Source organism: Alnus glutinosa, chromosome 1 (assembly GCF_958979055.1).
Source record: "Alnus glutinosa chromosome 1, dhAlnGlut1.1, whole genome shotgun sequence".
Taxonomy (NCBI): domain Eukaryota; kingdom Viridiplantae; phylum Streptophyta; class Magnoliopsida; order Fagales; family Betulaceae; genus Alnus; species Alnus glutinosa.
In genome coordinates this window covers 1,700,233-1,710,002 of record NC_084886.1, presented here as the reverse complement: position 1 = coordinate 1,710,002, position 9,770 = coordinate 1,700,233, and positions in this window count along the sequence as shown.

Genomic DNA, 9,770 nt, shown 5'->3' with positions numbered 1-9,770 from the left:
GAATAATTTTTTACACGACCTGCGAACTCGATCCAAATTTAACACGAAATTAAAAGGCTTGGGTTAAGGAGTTTGACCTATTTAATTAAGAATCTGACTTAAAACAAATTGAATGGTCCAGATTGTTGTGACGAACTTCTGTAAAAAAATTGAAGGGTCTAGATTGTTTTGGATTAAACATGTTGTTTTACTACACTTGAAATGTATGAATCATAAATAGACTTTGACGCCGTTTAATTATCTTTCAACCCCTACCCACTTCACAGTTCACACATAGATGATGAATTATCTCGTTGGAAGAGCCATCTTTTACGTCTTAGAGCACTCCCAATGACTTATGCATTTCTATATGCAAAATGACAAATCAAAACTTACTTTATCTAGTTTAGCTAATGAATTTTAAAAGACACCATACATTCAATTATCTATTCTCTCTCTAAGGATAATTTTTTGTTACCATCATTTTTTCTCAATCGTTCTTATTTTTCAAACAGTCATTTTTTTTTTTCTCCTAGTGATCATATTTTTGAATTGTCATTTCTTCAAATTTTCTCTAAATTTTAGCTCTAGAATCTACTTTTTTGGTTTTATCTATCACTTTTAAAAAGTTTCCTACATCAAATTTTCCGAATATTTCTCTATTTTAACTAAATATTATTTTTTATTGGTTTTAGTTGGTTGAAACTAACTACCATATGAACCCAAATGGCCTTTCCAACCAAAATACCATCTTTTGTAGATAAACGAAATACCCATAAACAAAATTTCGTCATTATCCACAAGAAAGACAATCTATGTACAGTCAAAACACAATTGAAAAAAGAAGAAGGGGAATAACTAAACAAGCACCTGGAAGAGACTGTTGTGAAGATTTCGTGAAGAGTCAAGGAAAAGGGAAAAACCGGAGGAGAGAGAGAGCTGTGATGAGAGAGAGAGTAGAAGGAGAGACCATACCTGATAAACCCATACCTTTTGCTCTCAAATTCTCCCTCTCCCATGGCCTTCTCTCACTGCTCAGATTCCTTTGAGAAAAATAATTGTGGGTTTGATCTGGTTTTCCGATTGGATTGGTGGGTTTGTTTCCTTCCAAGCCTATTAACCATCCCACTTCCTCCGGCACCGCTACCATTGAAAGACCACAACTTTCGTTTGTGGGTTAGGTGACCCAAGGAGAGCGAGAGAGAGAGGGAATTGTTGGCGCCAAAGGGAGGAAGGAAACTGAGTTGAAGAGAGAGGCAATATAAAACTCAGAAATTAAGAATGGCGAAAACTTTTTTCTCTCCATATTTGGGTTAAGGTTTTGACAAAAACTAAAATGGTGAAAGAGTAGAGAGCTTGATGGAGGGCCATTTTTGTGATATTTCTCCAAATTTTAGAGTAAAGAGGGAAATGGTGAGTTCGATAAGGATGCTCTAAATGCATCAACACAGAAGTCTATAAATGAAAGGAGCAATGAACTACAACAATGGATAATTTAGCAGCTTCAAAAGTTGCAAAACTTTACACTTTGAAGTCTATAAAGCTCATACATATTTCTTAAGTCATATAGCATCATGAATACATAGAGTTTTGAAAGGAGAATCCAGATGCAAGCTTGCTAGGCAAATGTCATTTGAAGAAAAAAAATTCTGATCACATACATTATCTTGATCTACATTTTTGATTATATCTTCAATACCTTCATGGTCAATAATACTCATGTTATGTTCTGCCCAAGCCTGCTGGAGCTCATCAATTGTAATATAACCGTATTCATCCTTGTCAAAGTATTGAAATGCTGCAATAACAAGTTCCATACGTTCTAGTTTGTTCAGAGGAATATTGTTGCAGCAATATACTATCATCTATAAATTCTCCCATAGACATTAACATACAGCAATTACAGCAATATACTAACATCTATAACAAGCAAAACAAAAACACCTCAATCATATAAGCTATTACCATAATCCACCAAAAAACGTACTGCATCAAATCTTCTGCAGAAACCAAAAAAAATAGTAACCACATCTACTGTATCAGCACTCAATGCTGTGAAAATGACCTAGAAACAAATCAAACAAACAAACAAACAGAGAACAAAACAAAAGTAATCGGTCATTACAAGGCCAAAACACCCCAATCCATAAGGCCATTACAATTGGCAAGCAACAACTACAACTTTGAGGAAATCACTTCAAGATTCCAAAATTTTCACAACAAACACAAAGCATAAAATGAACCAAAAACCAAACACCAAACACCAAAAGCAAGAACAACAACAGCCAACACATCTCCACAATCGGCTATCAATCAACCAAAACACCCTCATTGTGGGCAAACCTAAATCCAAAATAGAGACAACACAAAATACTGAAGAAAAAGAACCGAATACTCCAGATCTACAAAGTCGGAAATCAAGCATTATTTCAACCCAAAATCAACCTCCCATTTCATTGGCCAAATCCCATACCCATCCTCCAACCGATTGCGGAAACAACCCAAATCCAAATCATAATCAAAACTCACATACCCATTATCTCTCTCACTCGGTCTTGTCTGGTGAAGGAAGGAAATGAGGAGGGGATGGGTTACAAAGAAGAAGGAGAAACAAGGGAGGGGATTCTCTGCTTGTGACCTAACCAGAGAATAGAGAAAAAAATAATATATAAAAGAAGCAAAAACGAGAGAGAAGAGAAGGTTACCTTAAACTGATTGAGAGAGAGAGAGTGGCGGAGAAGACGATTTCCTTAGAGGCAAGTAGACTCTGAGCAAGCAAGTGAGAGAGAGGCGCTTCTTGGCTTTGGCTTCGCAAGTAGAGGAAGTGACGCAACATAAGTTTAAACTGAAAGCAAATTATAAGAAAAACCTTTTACTAACCTAGAGTCTCATCAGACTAACAATAGGGAAGAACAAACTAGCGTCTCACCACCAAAAGAATAGAGGAATCACACCTCCAAGAAATACAAACATATTTTTATTCAATTATCATTTGTCTATCATAATAGAACATTATGTTTAAATAGCTTCATAGACTGATTCTAACCCTAACCCTAATGTGACGGACTTTGGGCTAAGTTCATTATTGAATTACAAATAACTTAAATTAATATGAATGACTTTGGGCCAAGCCCATTATTGAATTACAAACAAAAACTAATAATTTAAATAAAACTAAATGACCAATTTATTCTTGTTTCGTCCTGCGTTAGTGGATCTCTGTTGCAACCTTAAAGAAACTCAATAATTAAGCTTGCACTGAATTCCACCTGTTCTCTTTCTCTCTCAAGCTATTCATTCAGAATTTTGCCATTGTTGGAATTGTTCATTACAGATTCTTTCAAACTTACACCGGGTCTTTGTCTTGTAGTTATATGAGTTGCCTTGGTTTTCAACTCTTTCGCTTATCCATTAGATCAAGGACTGGAGCTTCTACAGTCAGTTGGATTGGTTTAATCGTCCAAGTTCGGATCATAATTCATTTCGGCTACTTGGGCCTCCAGAAGTCCTTCGTTCCACATTTACTGTGAATAGGGATGTAAACGAAGCAAAGCTACCCGTGAGCTCGCTCAGGCTCGGCTCGATAAGGCTCGGCTCGTGCGCGACTCGGTTATTAAATGAGCTACTTGTGGACACGAAACTATACTCGATTATTAAACGATACATACCCGTATAAAACCCGGCTCGCTCGTTTAAAGTTCGCGAACATACTCATAAAAATGGTCGGCTCGCTTATTAGCTCGACTCGTATATATTTATTAATCTATATATATATATATATATTAATTATTGTTATACAATATATAATTATTAGTTATATCTATAAGTGTCTATATAATATATAATTTAATTATAAAAGATAATTAATATGATTATATCTTATATGATCTAAGAGACTAAGATTCTAAGTCTAATAATTAAATATCTAATGATTGTTGAATTAACAATAAATTGTTAATCATATGATTTAATGAAAATCTTGATACTTAATCGTATTATTTAAATAATCATATCATATACAATGACAATATAGTTGGTATAATCTCAAATCAATTGATTAGCATTAAAATCAACAATGTGTTTCTTATAATCACAAATTAAGTATAATTATTAGAATTCATATTATTAAATTATATGATTATATGTATTATCACTAGAATTTATATGAAATACATATGATTTAAATTTATATGATATTAAATCTTAAGTGATATGACACATTATATCTTTATTATATAATGTAATAATCATATCAATAATACTTATTTTGTATCATTGTATAATTAAGTGTGATATAAGTTCTAACAATGTACTATGATGTAACAACAATAAATGATGTGATCAAACAATTCATTTGATTTAATTTAAGTATGATCTAACAATTTATATGATATTAAATTTCATGTCATATGGAACAATGTATAATGTAATAATCATATAAAAAATACTTATTTTGTATTATTGTATAATTAAGTGTGATCTAAGTTCTATCAATTTTAGTTGTATCATGTCATATAAATGTTATTATTAGATACTAATAAAGTTAGAATAAGTAATTAAGTATGATTCATAATTTTCATATCATATCATAAATAATCCCATATCATATGATATGAATCATAATTCATAACTATATATAATTAAAAATTAAGATAAAACAATAAATTATTATAACCACATAATGACATAGTCACATAACTACAAAAGTCATGACTCATAAGTATACAATTCATACCAAGTAACTAATATAAATTATAATGATTAAATATCTTGTTACTTAGATAATTACATAGATAATTTTGATACTTCTAGCTTAAATATAAAATAATGATTAAGTATGATTATATTATCATTATTATTAGGGTTAAATACCTTACTGCCTCATGTGGTTTGCGACCTTTATTTTTTGCCCCCTGAATTTTACATTTTATTATAGGGGGTACCTGTAATATGGGAAAAGACGGAAATGGTACCTCCGTCAATTTTTCCATCCAAAACTAACGTCCAGCCATGTCATCCTATAGGTGTCGACGTACATGCGCGACACCTGTCTCCGTGACACACCTCAGTGCTGACGTGGCTACTATTTTTTTATTTTTTATTTTATTTTAATGATTTCTTTTACATATATATATAAATTTTGGGGTGGCTGCCACCCCCATTTTGGCCAAGTTTATAAAACCATAAGGGTATATATTGGAAAAAAAAAATTGTGTTTAAGTAACAAACATTTGGTCATATGTGGGTTATATCAATTAGCCACGCAAATAATTTTGTGTTTCCAATTGTTACACAAGACTGATTGTGTTTTGTTTAGTTTTTTTGTTTTATTTTTTTTATATATTTTTTTATGAAGGGTTCAATTCTTGTCAATATGTTATTTTGATACACGAAAGGCATACATGTTACTTTTGGTTCAAAACAGGCATACCAAATATACCAAATATTATTTGTGTATAAAGTACCATTTATGGTACTTATTAAAACCACATGAGACACATCAAGAAATGTATAAAACCACTAGGATATATATTGAAAAAAAAAAATTGTAGTTATTTATTTTAATTTTTGAAGGGGTGGTTAAAGGCCGAGCCACCCCAAGCCAAATGGGGGTGGTTTCGGCCACCCCCAAGGGCCATGGGGGTGGTTCGGCCACCCCCAAGGGCCATGGGGGTGGTTCGGCCACCCCCAAAAATGGCCTTGGGGGTGGCTCAGAATATTTATTTATTTTTTTTTAATTTTTTTATATTTGCGCATGTACGCTGACACCTGTAGGATGATATGGTTGAACATTAGTTTTGGATGGAAAAATGGACGAAGATACCATTTTCGTCTTTTCTCATACTACATGTACCATCTATGATAAAAAGTAAAATTCAAAGGGCAAAAAATAAAGGTCGCAAACTACAGGTGACAGTAAGGTATTTAACCCTTATTATTATTATTATTATTATTATTATTATTATTATTATTATTATTATTATTATTATTATAGTTTAAATATAATTAATAATTTGTAAGCTTTTACTCTTGAGCCTATGAATTAATGAATTATGATTAATTGTAATTTGTGTAAATACTAATTATGGATTTATGATTAACATTTAACAGATTATCTAATTAAGTATAAATGTATAATTATATCAATATGTAACTAATAAGTTAGAATTAATTATTTTTAAGTATAAATAATAATTTTTTAAATTTTTAATTAACTTATAAATATAGACTTATAATTTATAAAGTTAACTTATTGCATAAATGAAAAAACGGTGCGTTTTCCACAAAGCACAGTGTTTTGAAATTTGGAAACAGTGTGTTTTCCACCACAGGCGACGTGCGTGCAGCGTGGTCGACTGGATAAAATTCCACCACACCGAGACTTGAGACGCTCAAGACTCAAGAGTCAGAGTTTTTTTTTTTTTTTCTTCTAAATGAGACTCTCAGAGATAGAGAGTGAGTAGAAAATTTTTGTTTAATTGTTTTTTAAAATTAATTAAAGATGACCGTTAGATTTGCTTGTTAATTAATTTCAACCGTTGGATGGTTAATGTGCATTCCAGCTATAGAGCACAACTGACCCTAAATTTTATTTTTAGTGTTTTGCACGCACGCTATTCATCAGATTCAATGATAATTATTGAATCATCCAATAGCTAATTGATATCAACGCCTAGGATTTGTCTGATTCACGCCGATGTATCTAATCAAATGCAAGTTGCGTGTACAGGATTATTTCCTGTTTGGACTTGCGTGCGTGACGTGCGTCACTGGCAGAGACGCATCATGGCTTTTCAGCCATTTCCTGTTTTCCAAACATTGAAGTAATTGAAAGCATCAGTGCACGATCCCCTCAAATTCTTTGCTCGAATTTGATAGAATTCGGGCAGGTAGTTGTGAGTGAGCATTTATGAGACCCACCTGACCAAATAAAAGTTGGGCTGCCCAACTGCTTATCCGGTCAGGTGAATCTCATAAATGCTTACTCACAACAACCTGCCCGAATTGTATCAAATTCGGGCAAAGAATTTGAGGGGATCCTCATCCTCAGTGCACTGTGCATCACGCATGTTACCGAGGAGACGAGTCAGGCAGCTTTGAGAGTTTCAAATTTTTGCAAGGTTAGATTTTGATTTTACTCCTCTGTCTTGCTGGGAGTTGTCATGTTCATCCTTTCTTGTTGTTTACACTTCTAGTTGTTTTTGTTCTTATTTTCATTGCATGTTTTCTCTTTTAATCCAGGAAGGGAATTCCTTTGAGCTTGCTTTAACAGGAGTCATAGTGTAAGTAATCTTGTTGTGAATCTCTTAGACTCTTACTCTCTCCTATTTGTTTCGTATCATTTAACAAACAAAGAGCAATGGATGAAATCTGGAACATTTTTTTTTTTCTCCTCTCCCTTTAAAATACAAATTGATATCATTCGGTAAAGCTAGAGATGGTTTGTTTATGTATTTTCTTAACAGAACCTCCATTTTATTTCTTTCTCAGGTTTGCATCAACTCCAAACATTTTGTTTTTCCCTTCTTTTTTTTTTTTTTTTTTTTTCTTTTTTTTTTTCTTTTTTTTTTTTTTTTCAGAATCCTTTTTCTCACGAGCCGGGCGAGCTGAGTGCCCGATAAGACACTCGGCTCGTCAAAAGATTGAGTTCGAGCTCGGACTAGAATTTTCCTTTGGCAAGTTGAGCCAAGCCTAGATTTTGATACCCGTCATGAGCTCGACTCATGAACATTCTCCACGAGCTGAGTTTGGACAACCACTACTCGCCTGAGCTCGGCTCGTATACATGCCTAACTGTGAATTTATATCCAGAAGATACTCAAGACCCTATCCCGTGATAGACTCAACAACAGCATGGTCGTAAATTTATTCAACATGGCCCTGTCAGATTACACTCAATACCGTATCCGGGAGCCGTACGAACACTTTGGTCTACGAGAATTATGTCTGTCTATTTTTTTTTTAGAAGCTTTATATATAAGTAAAGGATAAATACTCTGCCTAGGAAAAAAAAAATCACCAGTTGTTCAGCAATACTTTTTGGAGTTGTCCTGGAGTCATTGAGCTTATTTGGCAAAAAACAGAACAGAGTAGTGGGTTGTTAGTTTTGAAATTAGTAAAAAGTGATGATGTGATATAAAATAAAAAGAATTTGTATAAAAAAGTGAAAAAATTTTGTATTGTAGTGAATTTTTTTATTTGAATAGTAATAAAAAATTATTGATGTGATATAAAAAGTGAAAAAAAATATGAATGTTTTGATGTGAATTGTTGTTGGAAAAAAATAAAAAAGTAAAAAAAAAATACAATGAATAGTGCCAAGCATTATCCTGTTCTGTAACCATGCTTATCAAACAAGGCCATTGTGCCCAAACCACTCTCGAACTCATTTGTCTCTTGAGGAGCACCAGTCCTTTTAGTAAACAAAGCAGAGAGCATTTCTGCACAGTAGCTACATGGCTCCACCGATACCACTCTGAAACATTAGTATACAACGTCTGAGGATTTGCCAAATTAGGGTCTTTAAATTAAGGGTTAAATACGTTTTTAATACTTGAGTTTTAAAAACTTTATTTTTTGGTATCTGAGTTTTAATTCGCATCACAGATCGTACATCAATTTTGAGAAAAGACCAAATTAGTACTTTAGTTAAGTTTTCCGTCCAAAAACTAACGGCCTGTCATGTTACTGCCACTTAGCACCACTAGGAACACGACACCTCTCACTTCCGACATGTCAGCACTCACATAATTGTCAAATCACATAAACACTTCCACAGCACACACCCATGTCATTTACTGATTTTGGGGGGATTTGGCAATTATGTGGATGCTAACATGTTGGAAGGGACGTGTCGTGTTCCTAGTGGTGCTAAGTGGTAGTGACGTGGCGGGCCGTTAGTTTTTGGACGGAAAATTTGACTGAGGTACTAATATGATCTTTTCCCAAAACAGAAGTACTACCATATGTGATGCAAATTGAAACTTAGGTACCAAAAATTAAAGTTTTCAAAACTCAGGTACTAAAAACGTATTTAACCCTTAAATTAAAGACTTGCTGGAAATTCTCTACCGGCTTCTCAATGGGCCAGAAGTTCGTCACGACCAAATTATGGAGAGGAATAGGCTAGGGTTAGGAAAGAGGCACAAAAAAGATTGATGATAAAGAGAACAATGCAAAGAGACCTACTCTGTAACGACCCAAGGAAAAGCGCTAGCCACATTTGCTCTATTACCCCAAAGAGACCTACTCCATATATCGATGTTGAAGAAAATGAATTCTAAAGAAATACAGATAAGGACGAGAGAGCAAGAAAAGGGAAGGAAGTCAAACGAAATGTAGAAAAGAAGCGACACGCATTTGAGAAATGAGAAAAGAATTATGATGGCAAAGAAGGCCATTGAGAGGTGAGGAATGCTAGAACTCTTTCTAGTGTTCTTCTAGTGTCTATCTGGAAGAAAATAAATGTAATAAAAAAAATTACATTTATGTCATTCTGAATGATATAGATGCAATTTTGTAATTTGTTTATGACATTTATGTCATTCCTGATGGATGTCAAAAAAACACTAGAAAGAACTCTAACATTCATCTTGAGAGGTACAACTACGATCCAAAATACCATTTCTTGTACGACAAGATTTCCAATTTGCTGAGCCACTTAAGGCCGACCTTGAGTATTTGATTTCTGGGCAGCTAGCAAAATTCAGTTTGGCTTCAAAATGCATGGTGCCCTTCTCTTGACTCTTCTTATGATCCTTCAACCTTATTTTGTGAGTGTTGCAAGGAAG